At 42.0% G+C, this 26,956-nt stretch overlaps 1 long non-coding RNA gene across 1 annotated transcript; it reads left to right on the top strand.

Moving 5' to 3' along the window:
• Positions 1–102: 102 nt before the first annotated feature.
• LOC118856151 lies at positions 103–26,605 on the top strand. Its single transcript, XR_005010834.1, has 6 exons — positions 103–194; positions 1,223–1,290; positions 10,654–10,770; positions 17,399–17,484; positions 18,278–18,538; positions 25,523–26,605. It is a non-coding gene; the product is annotated as an uncharacterized LOC118856151 (long non-coding RNA).
• Positions 26,606–26,956: the final 351 nt, after the last annotated feature.

Genomic DNA, 26,956 nt, shown 5'->3' with positions numbered 1-26,956 from the left:
TGCGACACGGGCTCGCGCTTCTCCTGGGGTCTGGTGCGGACGGGAGGCGCGGTGCACTCTGGGAGATGTAGTTCGCTTGGGCGCATGCGCCCACTAGGCTAGGGTCGCCACCGCACCAAAATGGCGGCCCTCCGCCGCGCCCTCCTCCTTTGCTTCCAGTTGAGGTGTTGGGGCCGGGGGTCAGGGCGTTAGCGGTGAGCGGGCCCCGGGACAGGGGGTGGGGGGGCAGTGGGGCGGCCGCTCTGGGAGGGCAGGTGCCGGACTGGGGCCGGACCTGGGCTTTTCCGCCCCCATTCTTCAGGCGGGGAAACTGAGGCCCAGAGTGGGGAAGCCCCTGGTCCGGGTCACCAACCGACGTCGATGGTAAGCCCCGGGCAGAGTGGGCAGGGCTTCCCTTAGAGGCCGGCCTGGGTGTTGGGGGGGCGGGGCTGAGCGACCGGGCAGGGATTGGAACCTGGCCACCCCTGTAGGCCTCAGCTTCCTCTTCTGTAAAATGAAAATAACCATCATACCTATTTCCCAGAGGGGTTATAAGAATCGAATGAGAACGAGATGATATTCATAATGCACTTTGCGATAGTGCTAGTGGTTGGCATCACTGCCGTTCCAGAGAGGGAAGCCCCGTCTGACAGATTGTACCCACGTCAGGGCCAGGCATGGCTCCGGTCCTGGGGGCTTGAGGCCAGGTGGGATAACCTGGCAGGAGGAGCTTGAGTCTGTCTGTCAGAAGCGCGACATTTTGGGGACAGTGTCGCTGTTGCTCAGTTATTGGGGGACTGGTCATTTAAGGTGAAGGTCCACGGCCACCTCGATCCCGGGCCATTGTCTGCCCCTCATTTTGCAGAGGAAGGAACTGAGGCCCAGGGGGGAGGAGGACTGGAGGTTGGGATCCTGCTGGAGCTCCCCCCTTCCCCAGCTGGGAGTGATTTGGGCACGGCAGATAAGAGCTGTCTTAACTCTTCAAGCTCCCCCTTTGTCCCTGGATGTGCTGCTCCCCTCAGAGATGGTGTGAATAACCACCTGGTTTCCTCCATGTGTGTCCTCCCTGCCTAAATGTCATTGTCTTTTCAGAGCGTTTTATTTTTGAAAAAGTGTCTCCTTGCCACGCCAAGTCTGTGGATGAGGAGACCTCTCTTCCCCTCTTTAACCGCTGCAACCTGATGGATGGAACAGCCCAGGCCTTGAAGGTGACCCGAGGTTCTTGTTTGCCTTTTCTTTGTAGAAGCTTTGTTTGCTCTGGACCCAGAAGAGCTCAGATCCTTAGAGGACAAGGATGACCCCGATGCGAAGGTACCAGGGTCTTCTCTAGATTCCCTAGGGTCTCCCTAAGTCTCCCGAACAAAGCACTTTGAAGGAAAGGAGATTGGAGTCCAAGTAGAGGACAGGCCAGTCCTTTTCTGAGCAGCCACATTGGTTTCGCCTCTTCCCCACAAAGTGTCTCCCCTTTGCCCTCCCCGAGAGCTATCGCCACACTTAACCAACCCTCCCTAGATGACTTTTCTAAGTTTAATCTGACTAAACGTCCTGTCCTCCTTTCTTGTCCCAAGCACGGTATATTCTGAGACCGTGTCTCCCAAGTAGGAAAGATAAATATGTTTTTGAGAGGAAATTATATCTCTAAATGATTTCTTCAATTAAAGAGAGAAAGGACAAATCAATGAATTGATCATGCAATTTTTTTTTAAATGCAATTTATTTATTTAACATATTTGGTTTTCAGCATTGATTTTCACAACAGTTTGAATTACAAATTTTCTCCCCATTTCTACCCTCCCCCCCCACTTCAAGATGGCCTATATTCTGGTTGCCCTGTTCCCCAGTCAGCCCTCCCTTCTGTCACCCCCCTCCCCTCCCATCCCCCTTTCCCCTCCTTTCTTGTAGGGCAAGATAAATTTCTACACCCCATTGCCTGTGTATCCCATTTTTTAGTTGCATACAAAAACATTTTTGTTATTGAACATCTGATTTTAAAACTTTGAGTTCCAAGTTCCCTTCCCTCTTCCCTTCCCACTCACCCTCCCCAAGAAGTTGAGCAATTCAACCTAGGCCACACATGTATTATTATGTATAACCCTTCCACAATACTCATGTTGTGAAAGGCCAACTACATTTTGCTCCTTCCCAACCCATCCCGCTTTATTGAATTTTCTCCCTTGACCCTGTCCCCTTTCGAAAGTGTTTGTTTTGATTACCTCCACCCCCATCTGCCCTCCCCTCCATCATCCCCCCCCTTTTGTTTTTTTTTATCTTCCTCCCTCTTCTTTCCTGTGGGGTAAGATACCCAACTGAGTATGTATGGTATTCCCCCTCAGACCAAATCTAATGAGAGCAAGGTTCACTCATTCCCCCCTCACCTGCCCTCTCCCCTCCTCCCATAGAACTGCTTCCTCTTGCCACCTTTATGCGAGATAATCCACCCCATTCTATCTCTCCCTATCTCCCTCTCTCAGTATGTTACTCTCTCATCCCTTAATTTCATTTTATTTCTTTTAGCTATCTTCCCTTCATCCTCAACTCACCCTGTGTCTGCTCTCTCTCTTTTACATATATATATATATATACATATAAACACATATATATATACACACATACATACACATACATACATATACACATAGATACATACATACATACACATTCACTTATATATATACATAAACTTATATATATATATATACATATATATATGCATATTCCCTTCAGCTACTTTAATACTGGGGTCTCATGAATCATACACATCATCTTTCCAGGTAGGAATGTAAACAAAACAGTTCAACTTTAGTAAGTCCCTTGCAATTTCCGTTTCTTGATTACCTTTTCATGCTTCTCTTGATTCTTGTGTTTGAAAGTCAAATTTTCTATTCAGTTCTGGTCTTTTCACTGAGAAAGCTTGAAAGTCCTCTATTTTATTGAAACTCCATATTTTGCCTTGGAACATGATACTCAGTTTTGCTGGGTAGGTGATTCTAGGTTTTAATCCTAGCTCCATTGACCTCCGGAATATCGCATTCCAAGCCCTTCGATCTCTTAATGTAGAAGCTGCCAGATCTTGGGTTATTCTGATTGGGTTTCCACAATAGTCAAATTGTTTCTTTCTGGCTGCTTGCAGTATTTTCTCCTTGATCTGGGAGCTCTGGAATTTGGCAACAATATTCCTAGGAGATTTCTTTTTGGGATCTATTTGAGAAAGCGATTGATGGATTCTTTCAATTTCTATTTTGCCCTGTGGCTCTAGAATATCAGGGTAGTTCTCCTTGATGATTTCCTGAAAGATGGTATCTAGGCTCTTTTTTTGATCATGGCTTTCAGGTAGTCCAATAATTTTTAAATTATCTCTCCTGGATCTATTTTCCAGGTCAGTGGTTTTTCCAAGGAGATATTTCACATTGTCTTCCATTTTTTCATTCCTCTGGTTCTGTTTTATAATATCCTGATTTCTCATAAAGTCACTAGCTTCCACTTGCTCCAATCTAATTTTTAAAGTAGTATTTTCTTCAGTGGTCTTTTGGACCTCCTTTTCCATTTGGCTAATTCTGCCTTTCAAGGCATTCTTCTCCCTATTGGGTTTTTGGAGCTCTTTTGCCATTTGAATTAGTCTATTTTTTAAGGTGGTGTTTTCTTCAGTGTATTTTTCAGTATTTTTTGGGTCTCCTTTAGCAAGTCATTGACTTGTTTTTCATGGTTTTCTCGCATCCTTCTTATTTCTCTTCCCAATTTTTCCTCTACTTCTCTAACTTGCTTTTCCAAATCCTTTTTGAGTTCTTCTATGGCCTGGGGCCAGTTCATGTTTTTCTTGGAGGCTTTTGTTGTAGGCTCTATGACTTTGTTGTCTTCTTTAGGCTGTATGTTTTGGTCTTCTTTGTCACCAAAGAAAGAATCCAAAGTCTGAGACTGAATCTGGGCGCGTTTTCGCTGCCTGGCCATATTCCCAACCAACTGACTTGACCCTTGAGTTTTTCAGTGGGGTATGACTGCTTGTAGACTAACGAGTTCTATGTTCTACGTTTGGGGGGGAGGTGCCAGCTCTGTCAGAGCCGCACTCCTCCTTCCCCAAGGACCCCCAGTCCAGGCTGGGCTTAGATCTTCAGCAGGCTGTTGCACTCCTGCTCTGATCCGCCACTTAATTCCTCCCACCAGGTGGGCCTGGAGCTGGAAGTAACAACAGCTGTAGCTGCCCCACCTCCGCTGCCCCCGGGGCTGGAAGCTGAACCGCGAACTCCTTCCACTCCCGCAGCTTTTCCCACTAACCTTCTCCGCAGTCTTTGGTGTTTGTGGGTCGAGGGGTCTGGTAACCGCCGCAGCTCACATATTCAGGGCGCTAGGGCCCCCTCCGCCCGACTTCCGGTCTGGAGTGTCTACGCCGCTCAGGCTGGGCTCTGCTCCACTCCGTTCCCAGCTCCCAGCTCCGTGTGGAATAGACCTCACCCAGAGACCATCCGGGCTGTCCTGGGCTGGAGCCCTGCTTCCCTCTGCTGTTCTGTGGGTTCTGCCCTTCTAGAATTGGTTCAGAGCCATTTTTATAGGTTTTTGGAGGGACTCGGGTACGGAGCTCACTCTAGTCCGTGCTTACCAGCTACCATCTTGGCTCCACCCCGATCATGCAATTTTTAAGAACTTGAACACCAAACAAAGATCTCCTACTAAACTAAGTAGAAATTCTGAAAATTAAGGAAGAGATTAGTAAAATTGAGAAAAGACTATTGATTTGATAAGACTACAAATTGATTATTCTTTTAAAAATAGTAAAATAAACAGCTGACTTGATTTAAATAGATAAGAAAACCAAATTTTTCACGTGAGAAGTGGAAAATGAGAACTTATAACAATTACATAAGAAATAGAGGAAATTATCAGAAATTATTTTGCCTAATTGTATGCTAATAAAACTGATAACTTAGTGAAAGTAGATGAATTCTTACAAAATATGAAATATTCAGACTGACAAAAGAATAGAATATTTAAATCATCAGTGTCAGAAAAAGTAATTGAATGACATAACTGAACTTCCAGAGGGCAAAAATTTCTAGAAACAGTTGGATTTTAAGATGAATTTGTCAAACATTCAAAGAAAAGTTAATTTCAATACAGCATAACTGTTTGAAGTAATAAGAAAGGAAGACACCTTTCTAATCTCTTTCTATAATGCAAATGTGGTCTTGGTACCAAAACCAGGGAGAAATAAAACTAATAAAGAAAAGTGTACACTAATATCCCTACTGGACATTGATGCAAAAAAAAAAATTTGCAAGTTAGAAAGATTATACATTGTAACTAGGTTTTGGTTATACCAGGAAAGCAGTATTCATTCAACATAAGGCATACTATAAATATGAACAAATATTAACCATGTTAATGATATAAAGTGTAAAACCCATATGATTATACAAATAGATTGTGGAAGGACTTGTGACAAAATTCAACACTCATTGCTAGTAAAAACCTCAAAAAAATAGGAATAAACCAACTTTTTCTTATATAGTCAACAGAATTTAGCTAAATCAAAAAGCAAACATTGTGTAATGGAGAAAATTTATAGTCCTTTACTAGAAGAATAGGGGCCTAGAAAGGATGCTCATTATCTCTATTGCTGTTTACCATAGTGGTAGAAATGTTACTTATAGGAATAAGATAAGAAAAAGAAATTGGGGGAATTAGTTTGGGCAAAGAGGAAAGAAATTTATCACTTTTATAAATGATATGATGATGTACTTAGAGAACCCTAGAGAGTCAACAAAAAGTAATTGAAATAGTAGAAAAACATCAGCAAGGCTTTGAGCATATAAAATAGATCCATGTAAATCATTATTCAGCATTATTAAAAATCCAGCAGGAACACCTGAAAAAGGAAAATTCTCTAAAATAACTACAGAAGCTATAAAATATTTGGGAGTGTGTGAATCTAACTATAAAACACTCTGTGAAGAAGTACAGGCTTAAATAATTAGAGAAATATAGGTTGAGCCAATGTAATGAAATGGTAATACTACCTAAATTAATTTACTTATTCCATGTCGTATTGATCAAACCCCCAAAAGAATATTTTGTTGAGTTAGCAGGAATAACCAAATTCCCATGGAGGAATGAAAGGTCGAGAATCTCAAGATTAATAATGAAGAAAGGAGATCTAACTGTACCAGATCTCAAACTATACTACAAAGTAGTGATCATCAGAAAAATTTGGCAATGATTCCTCCAAACAGAGCTTGATCACTGGAACAAGTTAGGTATACAGCATACGGAACGAAACAGTAATGTAGGGTCTGATAAACCCAGTGACTCTAGTTATACTATGTGACTAGACCTGTTAGGAAAACTGTACAGTAGTCTGGCAAAAAATTAGGTTTAGACTAAGACCTCACAGCATACACCAAGAGAAACTCCAAATGGATATATCATCTGGACATGGAAAGTGATAAATACCATAAATAAGTTAGAGGAGCAAAGAAGAAATTACCTTTGAGAGACATGGATGTGGAAATAATTCATAATTAAAGTGATAGAGAAGATGACATAAGACAAACTGGATAATTTAGAGTATAGAAAATTAATATACTCCAACTTCTTTGGATTCATTTCTTCAAATAACTCAGCACAAATTCTTGCAATTATTTCTTTGTGGCAAGAACATTTGGCATAGGAATGCCAAAGGATCAGCTTTGGTGGGGACTTCTAAAGTTATCCAATACAACTATTACCTGACCAAGTATACTGTCTATACCTTTCCCAGCAATTTTCCACCGTCACTGAAGCTAGATTCCTCCTTGGATTGGCCCCTACTTCCTGTTTACTTAGTACAAGTCAACAATATTTATTGACTTCCCTCTCCAAGCCCAGCACTGAGCCAAGTACTAACAGAAAAATGTGGGCAGCCCCGAACCTTCTCCATACCCTCATCTGGGTCAACTCCTTATACCTCCACATCACACCATTCACAGCTTAGTAATGATCCATCATCTTTGACCCACCTCTCACATTATAATACAGGAACAGCTAACATACATGTAATTCTCTGAGTTTTATGAAACAGTTTTCATTTACTATCTCATTTGATCCTCGCACACGACACCATGGAATAGGTACCTTCTCTATGAAAGAAAGCAGCATGATACAGTGGGAAGTATTTACTATATTTGGAATAGGAGTCTAAGGCTCAAATACAACATTTGTTACACATTACCTTGTGATATTTATTTATTTATTTTCATGTTTAAATTTATTTATTTAACATATTTAGTTTTCACCATTAATTTTCACAAGAGTTTGAATTACAAATTTGTCTCCCCATTTCTACCCTCCCCACCACTCCAAGATGTCATATATTCTGGTTGCCCTGTTCCCCAGTCAGCCCTCCGCTCTATCACCCCACTCCCCTCTCATTCCCTTTTCCCTTCCTTTCTTGTAGGGCAAGATAAATTTCTACGCCCCATTGCCTGTCTATCTTATTTTCTAGTTGCATGCAAAATTTTTTTTTTGTTGTTTTTGAACGTCTGTTTTTAAAACTTTGAGTTCCAAATTCTCTCCCCTCTTCCCTTCCCACCCACCCACCCTCCCTAAGAAGTCAAGCAATTCAACATAGGCCACATGTGTATCATTATGTATAACCCTTCCACAATACTCATGTTGTGAAACACTAACTATATTTTGCTCCTTCCCAACCCATCCCCCTTTATTGAATTTTCTCCCTTGACCCTGTCCCCTTTCGAAAGTGTTTGTTTTTGATTACCTCCACCCCCATCTGCCCTCCCCTCCATCATCCCCCCCATTTTATTTATTTTTTTTTTATCTTCCTCTTCTTTCCTGTGGGGTAAGATACCCAACTGAGTATGTATGGTATTCCCTCCTCAGACCAAATCTGATGAGGGCAAGGTTTACTCATTCCCCCCTCACCTGCCCTCTCCCCTCCTCCCACAGAACTGCTTCCTCTTGCCATCTTTATGCAAGATAATCCACCCCATTCTATCTCTCCCTATCTTCCTCTCTCAGTATGTTGCTCTCTCATCCCTTAATTTGATTTTATTTCTTTTAGATATCTTCCCTTCATCTTCAACTCACCCTGTGTCTGCTCTCTCTCTCTCTCTCTCTCTCTCTCTCTCTTATATGTGTGTGTATACACACACACACACACACACACACACATAGATATATACATACATACACATTCACTTATACATATATATATATACACATAAACACATACACACACACACACACACACATATATATATATATATATATGTATATATATATATATATATATGCCCATATTCCCTTCAGCTACCCTAATACTGAGGTCTCATAAATCATACACATCATCTTTCCATGTAGGAATGTAAACAAAACAGTTCAACTTTAGTAAGTCCCTTGCAATTTCTGTTTCTTGATTACCTTTTCATGCTTCTCTTGATTCTTGTGTTTAAAAGTCAAATTTTCTATTCAGTTATGGTCTTTTCACTGAGAAAGCTTGAAAGTCCTCTATTTTATTGAAAGTCCATATTTTGCATTGGAGCATGATACTCAGTTTTGCTGGGTAGGTGATTCTAGGTTTTAATCCTAGCTCTATTGACCTCCGGAATATCGTATTCCAAGCCCTTCAATCTCTTAATGTAGAGGCTGCCAGATCTTGGATTATTCTGATTGTGTTTCCACAATAATCAAATTGTTTCTTTCTGGCTGCTTGCAGTATTTTCTCCTTGATCTGGGAGCTCTGGAATTTGGCAACAATATTCCTAGGAGATTTCTTTTTGGGATCTTTTTGAGGAGGCGATTGATGGATTTCAATTTCTATTTTGCCCTGTGGCTCTAGAATATCAGGGCAGTTCTCCTTGATAATTTCTTGAAAGATGATATCTAGGCTCTTTTTTTGATCATGGCTTTCAGGTAGTCCAGTAATTTTTAAATTATCTCACCTGGATCTATTTTCCAAGTCAGTGGTTTTTCCAATGAGATATTTCACATTGTCTTTCATTTTTTCATTCCTTTGGTTCTGTTTTATAATATCTTGATTTCTCATCAAGTCACTAGCTTCCACTTCCTCCAATCTAATTTTTAAAGTAGAATTTTCTTCAGTGGTCTTTTGGACCTCCTTTTCCATTTGGCTAATTCTGCCTTTCAAGGCATTCTTCTCCCTGTTGGGTTTTTGGAGCTCTTTTGCCATTTGAGTTAGTCTATTTTTTAAGGTGTTGTTTTCTTCAGTGTATTTTTCAGTATTTTTTTGGGTCTCCTTTAGCAAGTCATTGACTTGTTTTTCATTGTTTTCTCGCATCCTTCTCATTTCTCTTCCCAATTTTTCCTCTACTTTTCTAACTTTCTTTTCCAAATCCTTTTTGAGCTCTTCCATGGCCTGGGACCAGTTCATGTTTTTCTTGGAGGCTTTTGTTGTAGGCTCTATGACTTTGTTGACTTCTTTAGGCTGAATGTTTTGGTCTTTTTGTCACCAAAGAAATATGCAAAGTCTGAGACTGAATCTGGGTGTGTTTTCGCTGCCTGGCCATATTCCCAACCAACTGACTTGACCCTTGAGTTTTTCAGTGGGGTATGACTGCATGTAGACTAACGAGTTCTATGTTCCACGTTTGGGGGGGAGGTGCCAGCTCTGTCACACCAGCACTACTCCTTCCCCAAGTACCCCCAACTGGGACTGGGATTAGATCTTCAGCAGGCTGTGCACTCCTTCTCTGATCGGCCACTTAATTCCTCCCACCAGGTGGGCCTGGGGCCAGAAGCAGCAGCAGCTGTATCTGCTCACCTCCGCTGCCCGCCCCCCCTCCCGGGGCTGGAAGCCCGAACTCCTTCCTCTCCTGCATCTTTTCCCACTAACCTTCTCCGCAGTCTTTGGTGTTTGTGGGTTGAGAAGTCTGGTAACTGCCGCAACTCACTGATTCAGGGCGCTAGGGCCCCCTCCGCCCGGCTTCTGGTCTGGTTGGTCCACGCAGCTCAGGCTGGGCTCTGCTCCACTCTGTTCCAAGCTCCCAGCTCCGTGTGGGATAGATCTCACCCAGAGACCATCCAGGTGGTCCTGGGCTGGAGCCTTGCTACCCTCTGCTGTTTTGTGGGTTCTGCAGTTCTAGAATTGGTTCCGAGCCATTTTTTGTAGGTTTTTGGAGGGACTCGGCAGGTAGATCACGCTAGTTCCTGCTTTCCAGCTGCCATCTTGGCTCGCCCCCCTCGTGATATTTAAAATCAATTTGCTATTTTTACTTTTCATTTAACATGTAATTTTGTTAATCTGTTGTTCTTTCTAACCCCACGTTAAGCCAATTAAAAAAAAAAACTAAAATAAAACTCTCGATGCATAGATACATAGTCCAGGCAAAACAAATTCTTACACTCACCATGTCAGAAAAGTATGAATCCTCCTGCATTTTATATTCAGGATCTCTCTGTGGCAGGAGGCAAGAGAAATATTTCATCTCTTTTTTCTTTTGGACTTGTGTTTCATCATTATGTTGATGAGTGTCTCAAAAGCCTTTCAGAGTTTTTCCTTAATGATGTTACTACATTATATAAAGCCTTCTCCTAATTGTGTTCATTTCACTCTGCATTAGTCCATCGGGGTCTTCCCACTTGCCTTTGAAATTGTTCATTTCATCATTTCTTATGGCAGAATCCTATTCCAATGCATTCACATACCACCATTTGTTTACCTTTTCCCAGGGGTAGGTGCCTGGTACAAGCAGACCCCAGACCTGCCCTGGCCATTCCCCACTAAGAGGACATCCTCTTAATTTCCCGTTTGGGGCTACCATGAAAAGGACTGCTCTGAAGATTTTTGTAGGAATCAAGTATTTTTCTCTGTCTTTAATTTCTTTGGAATATGGGCCTGGTAATGGTATAGATGAGTCAAGAGGTCTGTACAATTTCTGCATTTAGTGCTTTCCAGAATGTATGGTCCAATTCACATCTTTGCCAACACTGCACTAGCATGCCTATTTTCCCACAAACTTTCCAACATTTGCTTACTTCTCCTTTTTGTCATTTTGTCATCCTGATAGTGGGAATCAGAATGCTAGAAATGTTTGAATTTACATTTCTATTATAATTAGTGATTTGAAACATTTTATGTGATTGTTCATAATTTAGATTTCTTCCTTTGAATATTGCCTGTTCATATCCTTTAGGGACTAGCTTCCAATCTTATTAATTTAAATCAGTTTCTCATACAGCTTTGATTTGGCACCTTTTTTAGAGAAACTTGTTGCAAAGGTATTTTCTGTTACCTCTTCCCTTCTCATTTTTACTATATTGTGTTATTTAATGGAAAACATTTAATTTTCTATAATGTAAATTTTCCAGTTTGTCTTCTGCCATCTTAATGCACTTAACTTAAAGGCACTTAACACATGAAAGAGGAATATGTCAATTTGTCAGTCAAGTCAGAAAATGTATCCCCAAGTGGAAAATAGCATATGGGAGCAGGGGGCTTGTGGGGAGAACACTGGACCATGATTCTTGTCTTTGTTCTGCCATTGACTGGCTTGAAGCACCTGGACAGATCATTGCCCTTCTCTAAGGCTTGGTTGGCTGATGTGTAAAATACCAATGATTGTATCTGGTGACCAATGGAGATGATAATTAAGTGTGAGTGCTTTGAAAATGAAAAAAGCAGGACACATGTGTGAGATGTTATTGCAGAAAATGCTAACAATCAATCCAATAGAGCTACTCAAGGTCAGACTGACACATGCCATACCATGCTGGCATACAGTGGCACAGACAGGGCATCTCTGTTTCTGTTTCCATCCCTTTGTACGGTATCTCTGCTGTGCCTGGATTTCTTTTTGTCTTTACCTACACATCTTAGACTATCATGCTCACCCTCTATTGAAGATTCAGCTTAAATTCCACCTCAGTGGATTCCCCCCATTCATTCTTAGGGCCACTCATCATCCCCACACTGAAAATTATATTGTATTTCTTTCTTTCTTTTTTTCTTTTATATAGTTTATTTAATATTTTAGTTTTCAACATTGATTTCCACAAGATTTTGAGTTACAGATTTTCTCCCCATTTTTACCCTACCCCCCCCATTCCAACATGGTATATATTCTGATTGCCTCGTTCCCCAGTCAGCCCTCCTGTCTTTCAGCCCACTCCCCGCCCTATCCCCTTTCCCCTTAATTTTTTGTAAGGCAGGATAGATTTCTATGCCCCATTCCCTATATATCTTGTTTCCCAGCTGTGTGCAAAAAACAACTTCTTTTACTTTTTAAAAATCTGCTTTTAAAACTTTGAGTTCCAAATTCTCTCCCCTCTTCCCTTCCTACCCACCCTCCTTAGGAAGGCAAGCAATTCAACATAGATCACACATGTATCATTATGTAAAACACTTCCACAGTGCTCATGTTGTGAAAGGCTAACTAGATTTCCTTCCATCCTATCCTGTCCCCCTTTATTCTGTTTTCTCCCTTGACCCTGTCCCTTTTCAAATGTGTTTGCTTTTGATTGCCTCCTCCCTGAATCTGCCCTCCCTTCTATCATCCCCCTTTTTTATCCCCTTCCCCTTACTTTCCTGTGGAGTAAAATAACCAATTGAGTTTGTATGTTATTCCCTCCTCAAGCTGAATTTGATGAGAGTAAGATTTGCTCATTCCCCCTCACCTGCCCCCTCTTCCTTTCCAACAGAACTGCTTTTTCTTGCCACTTTTATGTTAGATAATTTACCCAATTCTATCTATCCCTTTCTCTCTCTCTCAATATATTCCTCTCTCACCCATTAAATTTATTTCATTTTTTTAGATACCATCCCTTCATACTCAACTCATCCTGTGCCCTCTATCTATATTCCCTTCAACTCCCCTAATACTGAGAAAGGTCTCATGTTTTACACACATCATCTTTCCATGGAGCAGTGTAAACATAACAGTTCAACTTTAGTAGGTCCTGTATGAATTCCCTTTCTTGTTTACCTTTTCATGCTTCTCTTGATTCTTGAATTTTAAAGTCAAATGTTCTATTCAGCTCTGATCTTTTCACTGAGAAACCTTGGAAGTCCTCTATTTTATTTACAATCCATATTTTTCCTTGAAGCATTATACTCAATTTTGCTGGATTGGTGATTCTTGTTTTTAATCCTAGGTCCTTTGACATCTGGAATACCATATTCCATGCCCTTCAATCCCTTAAGGTAGAAGGTGCTAGATCTTGGATTATCCTGATTGTGTTTCCATAGTACTAAAATTGTTTCTTTCTGGCTGCTTGCAGTAATTTCTCCTTGACCTGGGAACTCTGGAATTTGAATACAATATTCCTAGGAGTTTTCTTTTTGGAATGCTTTTCAAGAAGCAAAGAGTGTATTCTTTCAATTTCTATTTTACCCTCTGGTTCTAGAATATCAGGGCAGTTTTCCTTGGTAATTTCTTGAAAGATTTTGTCTGCTCTCTTTTTTTGATCATGGCTTTCAGGTAATCCAGTAATTTTTAAATTATCTCTCCTGGGTCTGTTCTCTAGGTCTGTGGTTTTCCCAATGAGATATTTCACATTGTCTTCCATTTTTTTGTTCCCTTGGATCTTTTTTACAATATCTTGCTTTCTCATGAAGTCACTGGCTCCCACTTGCTCCAATCTAATTCTTAAGGTGGTATTTTCTTCAGTGGTCTTTTGGACCTCCTTTTCCATTTAGCTAATTCTGCCTTTCAAGGCATTCTTCTCCTCATTGGCTTTCTGGAGCTCTTTTGCCATTTGAATTAGTCTGTTCCTTAAGGTGTTATTTTCTTCAGTATTTTTGGGGTCTCCTTTAGCAAGTCATTGACTTGTTTTTCAGGGTTTTCTTGCATCACTCTCATTTCTCTTCCCAATTTTTCCTCTACTTCTCTTACTTGCTTTTCCAAATGTTTTTTGACCTCTTCCATGGCCTGAGCCCAATTCATATCTTTCTTGGAGGCTTTTGAGGTAGGCTCTTTGATTTTGTTGATTTCTGGCTGTATGTTTTGATCTTCTTTGTCACCAAAAAAGGAATCTGTAGTTTGAGTTTGAGTTCGTGTTTGGTGCCTCTTCATTTTCCCAGCCAGCTACTTGACCGTTGAGCTTTTTGTCAGGATATGACTGCTTGTAGTGTAGAGAGTACTTTGTCCCAATCTTTAGGGTCCAAGCACTGTTGTTTTCAGGGCTACTGCTACTCCACCGTTACCCCAGGCTCTGTCACAGCAGCACTCCTCCTCCCCCAAGAACCGCCAACCAGGACCACAATACAGATCCAAGGAGAGCACAGGAAGAAAATCTGGCTTTGTGCCCACAAAACGTTCCTTGCACTCCCTCTCTGATCCACTGCTAGATTCCTCCCACCATGTGAGCCAGGGACTCAAGAGACAGCTGACACAAGCAGCCTCAGGAGCTTCCTGCTATTGCTCCCGCCAGCTTGAACCACCTCCTCCACTACCAGAACTGGCAGCTGCACAGTTCTGAAATTGATCCCACAGTTTCCCCCTAACCTGCTGTTTGGTGTTTGTGGGTTGAGAAGTCTGTAAATGCCACAGCTCACTGTTTCATGGCCCCAAGGCCTCTTCAGGCTGGCTGACTCCAGGTCTGTTCTGTCCCAGAGTGGCCCACGCTGGGCTGCCCTCCCTCTCAGCACTGTGCAATAGACCATTCCCTGCAGCCATCCAGGCTCTTGTGGGCTGGAGACCTGTTTCCCTCTGCTATTTTGTGGGTTCCACACTTCCGGAATTTGTTCAGAGCCATTTCTACAGGTGTTTGGAGGGATTTGGGGGAGAGCTTATGCAAGCCGCTGCTTTCCAGATGCTATCTTGGCTCTGCCCCCTTTCTTTCTTTTTTTTTCTATAAGTATCTTGTGAATGTGCTCTATCTACTGGAGGGCTATAAGTTTCTTGAGGTCAGGGACTCTCTCATTTTTGTATTGTTATCTTGAGTGCCCAATAAAGTATTGGGCTTGTACTTCACACTGGGGAAAAAAAATCTTGATTAATTGAGAGGCTCAAAAGAAAGGGAGTCCATTTGCTTTCATACCCACCAAAGACAATGGATTTTTATAAACACAGTTTATGCCCCCAATGAAAACCATGTTGGGCATGACTGGCTTGGGATACTCTTTTCAACAGCCAAATTCATCTATAGCTCAGAAGTTCCACAATGGTCACCACTTTGTTAAGGAGTTCAGAAGCAAGACGCTTATATAGAGAATAGACAAAGTCACAGAGGAAGGCCTGGGCTGCAGTGAGCAACATGTTTTTCATGCTCTGCCCAAAAGTCATCTGATCTGTGTTGCCAGAGAAGCTTCTTGTGATATAAGAGGAAGGATTGGGGCACCTAGTGCTGACCAAGTCAAGACTACATGGCATTCTGGGCCCAAAGTAGGCATCAGGCAAATAGAGGTACAGGGCTACCATTTTACCACAGGGAAGGAATGGATTAGTGAAGACAGCATCAAAGGTCGTGTCTTCAAGGCGGGTCATCCACTCCTTGTTGTAGACCAAGTGGGAACAGGCAGTAAAAATCCAAGCTATTTTTCATCCTCTCTATTGTTCTAAAAACTCTCCCAGACAGTAAACTTCTGGAAGGGATCATTTTTAATCCATTGAAAGCTGGCCTCCACATCCTCCTTTTGCAAGGCACTGGATGCTGTCTGAGCTCATAAAATGTGGCTTCTTGGATAAGAGCAGTCACTTCAGGGGCAACTACCACAATTTCATGTCCTCTGACCCACAGCTCCTGAAGGGCCCCATTCATACTGAGCCAGTGGCTGCCATCAACTGGAATCACCAGCAAATTTTCCCCCTCTCCCATCCCCAAACAGAGTACCCAAAGAAAGAGTCCCTGAGTACTTGAATATTGAGCAGTCATCTCTCCCTCAGTTTGCCATTTGCTACAAGCTACTTCTGTCTAGATCAAAGAGCTTTGAACTGTAATTCTCTGTCTTATTACCTCCAACTGATCTACAGATCAGCAAGTTAGTTAACTAGCAAGTTAATATTTAGCCCAACCCCATGACTGCCCTCATTGATAAAAGATAAACTACAAAGAACAAGGCATTTACTTTTAAAAGCCAGAGTGGTAATGGTCCTGGGCATTCTAAGTGCCAACTCACATCAGACTAGCCAAAGACGGCTGCCATGCTGCACCACAGATTTCTACCCCCACACTGCCATAGATTCTTTCAATGTATGATCTTATCCATGTAGACATTCTTCCCCAGTAATAGTGATCACAACACATTCACACACTGACATTACAAACTCTTCTTGCTGTATGGTTCTTTGAATGTCCCAGGTACTCAATAAACCTTTTCTGATCCCCCCATTTATGATCTGTACAGGCCCATTATTGCGCATGGGTAGGAGCATCTCCCCCAATTTTTGCATGTTGCCCACACTTATACATCTCCCTAACTGAATATAAGCTCTTTGAGGGCAGGAATTATTTCACTTTTGTATTTGCATCCCCAGCACCTGCCAAAGATCCTTGCATGGAATAAGTACTAAATAAATTCTTGGTAATGGACCTAGTTGGATGAAAATAAGTCTTTGAGGACAGGGCCTATTTTGGATTTGTCTTTATATTGCCACACAAAACACAGAATCTGGCACATAGTAGGTGCTTTGTAGATCTGCATATAGCTTTTACGAACTGATTTACGTATATCTGACTGACTATCCCAATTAGAGTTCAAGCACCCTGAAAGCAGGGACATTTTGCTTTTCTTTGTATCCCCAGTGCTTAGCACAATGCCTGGTAGACAACAGGAGCTTAATAAATGATTATTGGTTGGTTGAATTGAGTTGAATCATCCATGCTTCTGAGTGGAAATGTTTCTGAGTTGGTGATTTTCCTTGGGGACAGGGAAGGGGGAGGGGCTACAACATCTCAACTAAATAAAAATCCTACAATCCTCCTGATGCGTGGCAAACAAGGGGAAAAGTGCCCATATAAGTAAAACAGTACTGACTGCTCTGTCACTGTAGAGAAAACTTTGGACTCTTCCAGTTGTTGCATGGAACAAGCTTATTTGGAAATCGCACATGAAAATCCATGCTATGTGGTTCAAAAGTTAAGAAGACTTTCTGTCCAAGGACAAATGTCAAGAAGGTTCATGTGCTGGTGGCATAGCACAGAGGTGGCACAAACACATGCACACCCCTCCACTGTGATGACCCTCCATCCGCTGAGGCCTTTCACATGGTTCAGGCATGTCCCCCAATGGGCCTTCAGAAGTAGATGGATGAACCATGAAGGGGAGTTGTTAGGAAATGACATTTGGAAAATGTCCAACAAGCCAATGACACAAGCTATTGGGAATAATGACCACTGGGTCCCTTTCTGAATGAAGAGGATTCCCCATCAGTTTCCTTGAGTCAAGGAGCCCAGTGCAGCTGTCCAGGGTCTGGCCTCCCTCACCCACAACCTGATACAGTAGGACAGAGCTGTCTTCATCACTATTGCCTGGCAGGTCTCTCTGGTAAAACCTTGGCTTTCCTAGCATCCCTCAGGCCTCAGTTCACGTGTCACCTGTAGAGCCTTTCCTCTGCTCCCCAGGTATGAATTCTTCCTCTCTCCCATTACCTTCCATCCACGGCCTACATTGTAAACGTGCCTCATTATTTGCACATTGTCTTCTTCCATTAAAGTGTCTGCTTCTAAAAGGCAGGGATGGTTTTTGCTGTGTGTCCCACTGACCAGCACAGTGCCTGGCATGTAGGAGGCAGTTCATAATGGCCTGTCACTAAGTGCCTCAGTGCCTGAAACAGTTATCAAAGTCTCAGAGCAAAGGAGGAATTGCCAACCCTTTAGATGGATTGAACTCCCATCCCAAAGAATTCTCTAGTACTGATAAAAAACCACAACAACAACCAAGAGACCTTTCATCAGGGTCAGGGGATGATAAGAAGTTCATTGGTTAATCTTTTGCCTCTGGCCAGGAGGTGGCTATCACCAGCTCCCAGGTCTCTTTCAGCTAAAGGCTAGGGGTGGGGATGGGGTGCGCACTTGGGCTGGGGGATGGGACCTGGTTCAGGAGGCCAAGGTTGGACAATTACTGCCTTGAACAAATCTTTTCAGCTATCTCAGCCTCAATTTCCACTTCTACTAATGGAGATAATTATCATACCCACCTCACATAATATTGTGAGAATCCAATGAGATAATGTATATTGAGTGCTTTGTGGTGACAGCTCATTTCTTCTCATTTATCATGATTACTATTGGGAAAAGTATCTTTCTTTTTCCTGGAAGAGCTCAAAAAGGATTTTATTTTATTTTAAATAGTATTGTATTTTTTCTGATTACATGTAAAGACAATTTATTATTGTCATAATTGTTCTCTCACCAGGCCTGGGGAGGAAGTACACCAGTATGATGGAGATTGGTGGAGGTGAAGGCAGCACCAGGGAAGGACCTGCATTAGCACGTTGGGCGGATACCATCACTTGAAAATAAAACTGGATCCTACCCTCTAAGCACAAAAAGGAGATTGGGGTCCTTAGCTTTAAAATAACAATGGTGCTCCCTTCCCAAGGCTGACTTCAGGCAAACCGGGATAGCAATTGACCAACTGAACATCCATCCGACTTAAGGTCATAGGCCTTCAGAGGTGAGTGGGAGGTAAGGAGGTCATTGAGTCCTACAGCCTCAATTTACAGAAGAGGAAATGTGAGCACCACTGTGGGAGTGACAGTGGCAGAGTTATGACTCACCCCCAAGCTGTGCTCCCGCTTATACCAAATGGCCTCCTTCCCTGGCTCCAGAGTCCTGTGAGCCTTTTGGCCTGAGCCCAGAGGAACTGCATTGGTGTGACTGAGTCTGCTCCATGTAGTTCAGATCTGTTTAAAAATATACATCCTCAGATTAGGAAGGTCTTTTTCCACTGTGCTAAATGTTAGATATGAAGAAAGCCAAAAGATAGCCCCTGCCTTCAGTGAACTCATGGTCTAGAGGGGGAGATGTTGTACAAACAACTAAGCACAAACAAGACGATACTTTGGAAACATTGAGCAGATAGAAGGCGGTAAATTGAGCAGGAGGGCACCCTTGGTATGGAGTGGGTCAGTGAGGAGGAAGTCAGGAAATAGGGCACCCTTTTGGAGGAAGAGCAGAGAGGCTGATGTCTCTGGGTTGAGGAGTCATGGGGAGGGGTGTAAGGTGTAAGAAGGCTGGAAAGGGGAAGGGAGGACACAGGTGAGAAAGGTCTTTGAAGACCAGAAGATTTTTATTTGATCCTACAATAGGGAGCCCCTGGGCTTTACTGCATGGGGATGGTGGTGGTGGTGATAGGGTCCCACCTGCCTTTTAGGGAGATTAGCTGGACAGCTAAGAAAAGGATGGACTGGAGTGGGGAGAGACTTGTGGCAAGGAGTGCAACCATCAGGCCTTGGCAAGAGTCCAGGGGTGCAGTGAGGTGAGTAAGGCCTATAGCAGGGTGAGGATGGTGTCAGAGGAGAGAAGAAGAGAAGAGATACTAGCAAGGTAATATAGGAGGAAAAAATTACCAAGACAAAATTAATAGAACTTATCATAAGCCATATTGAATCGGGGCAGGAAAGAGAGTGAGCAGTCAAGGGTAATACTGGAGTTATGAGCCTGGGGACTGTATCCACAATCTGGCTAGCAGCTGCTGTGGGGGTGTAACATCCACCAACAGCCAGCACCCAGAAGGTTGCCAGCACACTGCGAAAGCACAGGTTCTTTTGATCTGCTTTGATAAGGAAAGCAAGGTTAAAGGGGTTGACAGGCTTACTTTAATTCAGCATCCAAATATCATTCTCTTAGTTCAGGGGAAGAGACCAGCACTCTGAACTTCAGAGCAAATTACAAACATTAACAGACAGACCAAATACAGATTCATAGTTACCAACATCTAGGTTCAGCCCGGGAGCTCAGAACAAGGGCTGGCCCAGAGTCATGCGCGACACCACTGCTGAGGCAAAGAGCTCCAAGGAACAGACAGCCAACCCCTGGTTTTTATATCTTTTTCAGCACACATGTGACTCCCCCATGTGACCTAGAATCGTCACAAAGAGGCAACTTAAACCCACGTGGTCTAAAAGCCTCTGTTGTCCCAGACATGTAAACTAGGCCCTCCCTGGAGTTAGCCCCACCTTGGGCCCCACCTTTGTTGCCAATCCACAACCACATAGGTTTTACACCTAATAGGGGTTTGTCCTGGGGCTCAGCACTTCGTAAGGCTCAATAAAATACACTAAGTTACTCAAATGGAACAAAAGCCAAACTATTCAAGGGTACTTGTTGAACTAAGTGCTAAGGAGCCCATTTTGCCTACCAGCACACTCCACCACTTGTTCTAGGATACATGATTTAATCAGCCATGTATCCTAGAACATACATTGACCCATTATACATTGTGATCCAATTACGCAGGAAACTAAAACATATCATTCACAACAAAGCAAATCATTCAGTGACATTCCTAAATATCTGTTTACAACACAAACATGACCCACCCTTAGGTCCCAGCAAGATAATCTCTTCAATCAATCATCCCTAAAATACTTGTTTTACAATTCAAATATCCACCCCTAGATCTTTGTATCCATTACATAGGAAAGGGGTGTCAATAATACCATAACAATAAAACAATACAGCAAGGATGACACAAAATAAGTACACAGAGCAGTATCATCATTCACCCGCACTCGAACAATTGGGGCTCAAAATCTTGGGGTAAGGGGTGAAGGTCTCATTTTCCATAGCTGCTTCTTGCTGAGATTGGATGTAGAGCTGTCCCTGCCCCAAGAGTCCCATTTCAGAGGTCAGTTCTTTAGCGAGCTGGCAGGAATTCCAAGAATGCTACGTGCTTAGACAGTCACCTGAAAGTGTAGGGTACTTAAGCCTAAAGGAGACAGAACTAGCAACAAGGTTGACCAAGACAAAGAGCAAAAGAGTAAGCAAGTATGGGCTATTATACTTCAAATAAAATCACCCCCATTCTGGTTGAGACTCCAGTTATTCAAAAATTTGATCCCATAGCCTAACTCAGGTAGGAATTGTTTCTTTTCCAAGGGAACACAATAAGGAAACTAAGGTAGAAGGTTCCCATCCTAGATGGAGACAAGGATTGCCCTCTAGGCCTTTTTCCTCAGATATGAACTTTCACCTGTTAATCACACAAGATCACCTTCCCTCTGAGTGGCTTGTGGCATTTATCAGCATCAGCCATACTTCCGGAGTCCATGAATCTATTATTATAGTCCTATTCACGGTAAAATATATGGTCCAGGAGTACAATTTGGTAATTATCTTACCCTGAATAAACAACTGTTAGAGTTTTATCCTTCCCATGGGCTATGACTTCTGCAGCCTTTGGAATATCATCTGGCTTCCGTTTTACCCATACCTTAGCTCCCAATTTTATTCTATCAATGGAGCAAGACCCTTTTGCTCCTCTAATCGTTATTTTGGGAGGAGGGTCAGTTTTCACAAAGGGTATTTTTTCACAGGGGATAATAATCGCTTGAACTATCCTATCATTTCTACAAAATTGTATAGGTTTTTCACTCAAATTCTAGAGTGTCACAACAATTTCTCTTTGATAATTCGAATCTATCACTCCAGCCAATACATGTACTCCTTGAGCTGCTAATCCTGGTTTAGGTAATATCTGTCCAAAATGATTCTTGGGGATTCTCATACATACTCCAGTAGGGGTTTTTCTTATCTCTTTCCTATTCAACCTAAAATTCTCTATACAATGTAAATCATATCCTGCTGAACCAGGTGTTCCTGGACATGGTAGGGGGACATCTTCCCTCACAGTCTAAAGTTCAATATTTTGGATCTCACGTGTTTGCTGTTCTCTGATCTGCAGATTTGGGGCCATCATTGTGGCTGGAGGTGTACTCCCTCCTAAGGGCCTATTATTCAAATTACGTAAGGCAATAGACAAATTATCCTTCTAATGTCGATATGAATTATTAGAGCTTAATTTTCTCAGCTGTTCTTTCAACAATCCATTCATTTCAATTAGCCCAGATGCTTGTGGGTAATATGGAATATGATATATCCATTCTATATTATTCAACATACAATATCTTCTCATTTCTTTGCCCTTGAAATGTGACCCATTGTCACTTTGAATCTGCATTGGGGTTCCATAGTATAAACTTACAATATCTAGGGTTTTACAGGTGTTTTTCTGAGTTGCGTCCTTATAAGGACAAGCCACTAGTACACCTGAATAGGTGTCAACACATGTACATACATATTTACATCCTTTATCCTGGGGTAGTGGGCCAATATAATGTATCTGCCAAATTTGGGCTAGAACTTTTCCCTTTGCTATTTCTCCAGTTACTACTCCTAGGAAGAGTTCGTTCTTTTTCTAACTGGCATATACAACACTCCTCTGTTATTTGTTTTAACAATGCATGAGAGATACTGATACCTTGATCCTGTGCCCAGTGATGGGTGGCCTGGACCCCTAGATGGCCGGCAGTCTGGTGGACCCATCTTGCTAAGGCTGGGTCATCAGTTGGAGTCGGAGTAGGGACAATACATTCAGTAGCAATCTTTGCTAGTCGACCCGCATGTGCGTTGTACTCACGTTCTGGTGTGGTCAGGGTCGCGTGAGCATCAACATGAAAAACTGACAAATCCGTAACCAAAGACATATCCCATATATTTTCCCATAACTCTTTACCCCAAACTTGTTTGCCATGAATCTCCCAATTCTGATTCCTCCATACAGACATCCACGTAGCTAATCCATTAGCTACCTCCCACGAGTCACTAAATATATGGCCCTGTCCTCCTTTCTCTGTTTTGATGGCCTGATGCACTGCCATCAGTTCAGCATATGGGCTACTTCCACCCATCCCAGAACTTTCTAGAGTTCGCCTAGTACAGGTGAACTCTACTGCTTTTCAATGTCTCTTCTGTCCCAAATATTTTGCTATCACATCAGTAAACCAAGCATGTTTCTTCTGTTCTTCATTTAGTCCATCATATCCATTATTCCATTTCACTAAGGATGGTACCATCTGTTGCTTAGATTCAAGGGGTTTATCATTCCTCTCAGTGTCAATGTTCGCCACAGATTCATGTAGAGAAGAAACTCCACTTTTGCCTGCTCTGGACCTATTCTGAATATACCACTTCCATTTGATTATGCTCGCCTCTTGCACATGTCCAATTCTGTGAGAAGCTGGGGTACTCGTTACCCAAGTCATAATTGGAATTTCAGGCCTTAATACCACTTCATGACCCAGAGTTAGTTGCTCAGTGTCTACTAAAGCCCAATATGCAGCTAACAGCTGCTTCTCAAAAGGTGTATATTGCATTCCAGATGAGAGCAGTTTCCTTGACCAAAAGCCTAAAGGTACGCTTCGGCTCTGTTGTTTTTGCCACAGACTCCAATTTGCATAGTCATCTTGTACAGTTACTTGTAACTCCACTAGCCCATTTTGCATAGGCCATAAATCCAGAGCTAATTGTATAACAGCCTTTGCTTCCTCAAAAGCTCTACTTTGTTCAAGTCCCCAATCAAATTCATATTTCTTTCTGGTGACTTTATGCAAGGGTTTTAAAATCTGTCCCAAATGTGTATACCCCCACAGAAGCTGCTAGCCAGATTGTTGAAACAGGGACTGGAAGGATGGTAGTGCCCTTGAGAGTAATAGGAAAGTCAGGAGGACAGAATGGTTTGGAGAGAGAGAGGGGGCTCAGTTTGGGACATGCTGACTTTAGGACTTCTGTAAGCCATCCAGTTTGATATATCCAACAGGGAGTTAGAGATGTGAGACTAGAGATCAGCAGAGAGGTTAAGGCTGGATAATCTGAGAATCATCAGCATAGAGATAACATTAGGAACCATGGGAAATGATGAGATCATGAGGTGAAATAGGATAGGAGAAGAGGGCTCTGGACAGAGACTCATGGTAAATGGGCATGACCTGGGCAGTGATACAAGAAAGAGACTGGGAAAGAGCACTCAGGTGGGGAGGAGAACTGGAGAACAGGGTCATGAAAATCTAGAAAGAAGAGAGCAGGAAGGAGGAGAAGGGGATTTATGATGTCCAAGACTACCGAGAGATCAAGAATTCACTTGTCTAAGGCCACACGGCTAGACAGTAGCAGATCCCGCAGTAGATCCAGGTCTCCTGATTTCATATTGCACAAAAGACTTGCATAGTAAAACCAATGGAAAAACAAATCACTACAAAAAGCTGTTTGTGGACAAACTATTCCCATATTGATCATTACCTCTACTTTGTCTCTATAGAACTTATAATGATTTTCTGGGACCACCCTGGATGACCTTACCTTTGGAGGCTAATTAAGTATACAGTCATGTTTTCTCTTAAAAAAAGATGTTTGAATAAGACCACTGGGTGGCATCTGCAGTGTTGGCTAATACATCACATACCAACCTGAGAGAGCTGGTTGGTAGTTGAACAGTTGATGCCCCCAATGAAGACCACATTTGGTGTGATTGGTTTAGAGTAATCCATCACAAAGTTTGCCCTCATAAGCCACACAGATCCATGGCTCAGAATGTCCACTATATTCATATCTCTGAAGGAGTTCTGAAGCCAGGCTTGCAAAAGTTGAATATATCATATACTATTCAATGTTATGGGGCAAAGAGTATAGGATGTTCTTTATCTGCTATAGGAATGTCATCTGGTCTGTTTTCTGCAGTCAATTATTTATGTGTTCCCATGTGTGTGGATGGCTGTTCGCCCCCCCACGACACACACACATTTTCTCACACATTCTCTCTGTCTCTCTCTGTCTCTGTCTCTCTCTCTGTCTCTCTGTCTCTCTCTCTCTCTTTCTCCCTCTCTCTCCCTCTCTGTCTCTGTTTCTCTCTTTCTGTCTGTATCTCCCTTTCTGTCTGTCTCTCTCATTCTGTCTGTCTCTCATACACATACACACACTCACAAACCTCTTCCTATCTACAGCACCTAGTGCAGCACCTCTTATGTTAGGCACTTCATCAATGCTTGTGGACTGACAGACACTGCCTAGAAAATTGAGAGAGATGTAGAGATGGAGGACAGTATTATTTACTATTTTATAGAAATGTTCAGAAATTTTATTTACAAGAAGAAATCACTTTCTTCCAAAATCTGTAATAAATATTTTTCATATTCAGTAAATATCCAAATAAATAGACAAATATGAATAAATAAGTGTTCCCATCTCACAGGGTTTGGCAAATGCTGCAGGGGCTCCCTCTAATGGAGGGAATAGTGTTTCCTTCTACATTATTGTCCTAATCCTTCTGCTTAAACTCCTTGATCACAATAATCTCTGTACCTCCCCAGGTAAGTAATTTCCTTCTTTCACTTTAGCCAAGGCTGAGGGCATACTCCATCTAGAATAGATAAAAACATGGGAGGAGAGTTGGCAGCTGTCCAGGGTCCTGGCCATAACCTAGACCCTTACACCATCCCTTGCATTTCTTCCTTGGAGGGCAACACATTCAGAATTCGTTACAAAGCCTAGACTTTAAATTAGGAAGTATAAATCCCTGAATATTCGATAGAGCATTTGCCTCTCTGACAAATTCTTCTCTTTATTAAGATTCAACTAAATCCTAACACTCCTTCATTAACAGCTCTCCATGTGAATTCAAACTGAGATGTCATGGGACCTGAAAGCAACAGTAGAAAAACTATAGTCCAGACTTTCACAAACTAATTTGATATGGCACATTTGGGTTTCAAATACATCAACAGAAGCTCCAAATGTTGAGCCAGGACCAGGAAGAGTCTGGCTCAGTGTGACGTTCTTTTTAAGGTAAGCACCACAAAGGCAAGATCTGTGTATCCTCAATGCCTTGTATTGAGAGAAATCATTGTTGAATTGTTAAATGGACACTTTAAATTCTTTCATGTTTAGTTTTTTGAGGGGGGGGGAATAGAAACAATGTTGACTGAAAAAAGAAAACCTGTCCATAATGAAGCACTAGGGTCTGAGGCTTTTTCCTTGCGTAACCTGTGGTAAGTCAATTAAATTTCATGAGTTTTGATTTCATGGGATCATAAATTAAGAGTTTGAAGAGATTATAGTGGTGATTGATCCAAAATTCACCTTATAGTTGATAAAAGTGAATCTTACAGAAGTTAAGTGGCTTTCTCGGCATCGCACAATGAGGAAATGCTTGAGGTGGAATTTAAAATCCAGGCCTTCATGCTTGCAATTCCAGTGTTCTATTCACCAAACCAGCTTCCCTCTCATCCTTTGTAAGGTGATGGATTGGACTAAATTGTCTCTGATATCCCTTCAACATATAAGCCTGTGAGTCTGTGCCCACAAACCCAAAGAATCACTTAAGAAATCTGGATTTATGTCCTTCATCTCCTTTCTTTAACTAAAGAGGAAAACAAACCCAAGAAAAATCAAGTCATTCTGACCAAAGGACTTTCTGTCAGTGGCAGAAGCAGGACAAGAATGCAGGTCTCCTGATTTCCTAGTGGCCATGAAAACTGGAGCGTTAGAGGAAAGGAAGACACAAAGAAACCACTACAAAGAAAAATTTGTGAGGAAAAAAAACTGATCATATAGTTATCCCTCCCCAGTCCATCTTTACAGGCCTGGGACCACATGAGGCCATCCATCCAGGAGATCCATTAAAATATAATAAAATTTACTGATACAGAGTGAGGTGAGCAGAACTAGGAGAACATTATACATAGTAACAGTAATATTTTACAATAAAGAATGACCTTCTCAGTAATACAGTGATCCAAGGCAATCCCAAAGGACTCATGATGAAATATGCTATGTGCCTCCAGAGAAAGAACTGATGTTGTCTGAATACTGAATAAAGACTGAAGCACAATGTTTTCCTTCCTTTGTTGTTTTATTCCTTCCTTCCTTCCTTCTTTCCTTACTGTCTAATTGTCTTACACAAAATGATGAATGTGGAAATGTTTTACATGATTGTAAATGGATAACCAATATCACATTGCTTACACATTTCAGGGAGGGGCTGGAGAGGGCAGAAGGGATAGACTTTGGAACACAAAACACAAAACTTTAAAAACGA

Source organism: Trichosurus vulpecula, chromosome 7, assembly GCF_011100635.1.
Source record: "Trichosurus vulpecula isolate mTriVul1 chromosome 7, mTriVul1.pri, whole genome shotgun sequence".
Classification (NCBI taxonomy): Eukaryota; Metazoa; Chordata; class Mammalia; order Diprotodontia; family Phalangeridae; genus Trichosurus; species Trichosurus vulpecula.
This window is presented reverse-complemented; position numbering and strand designations above follow the sequence as displayed.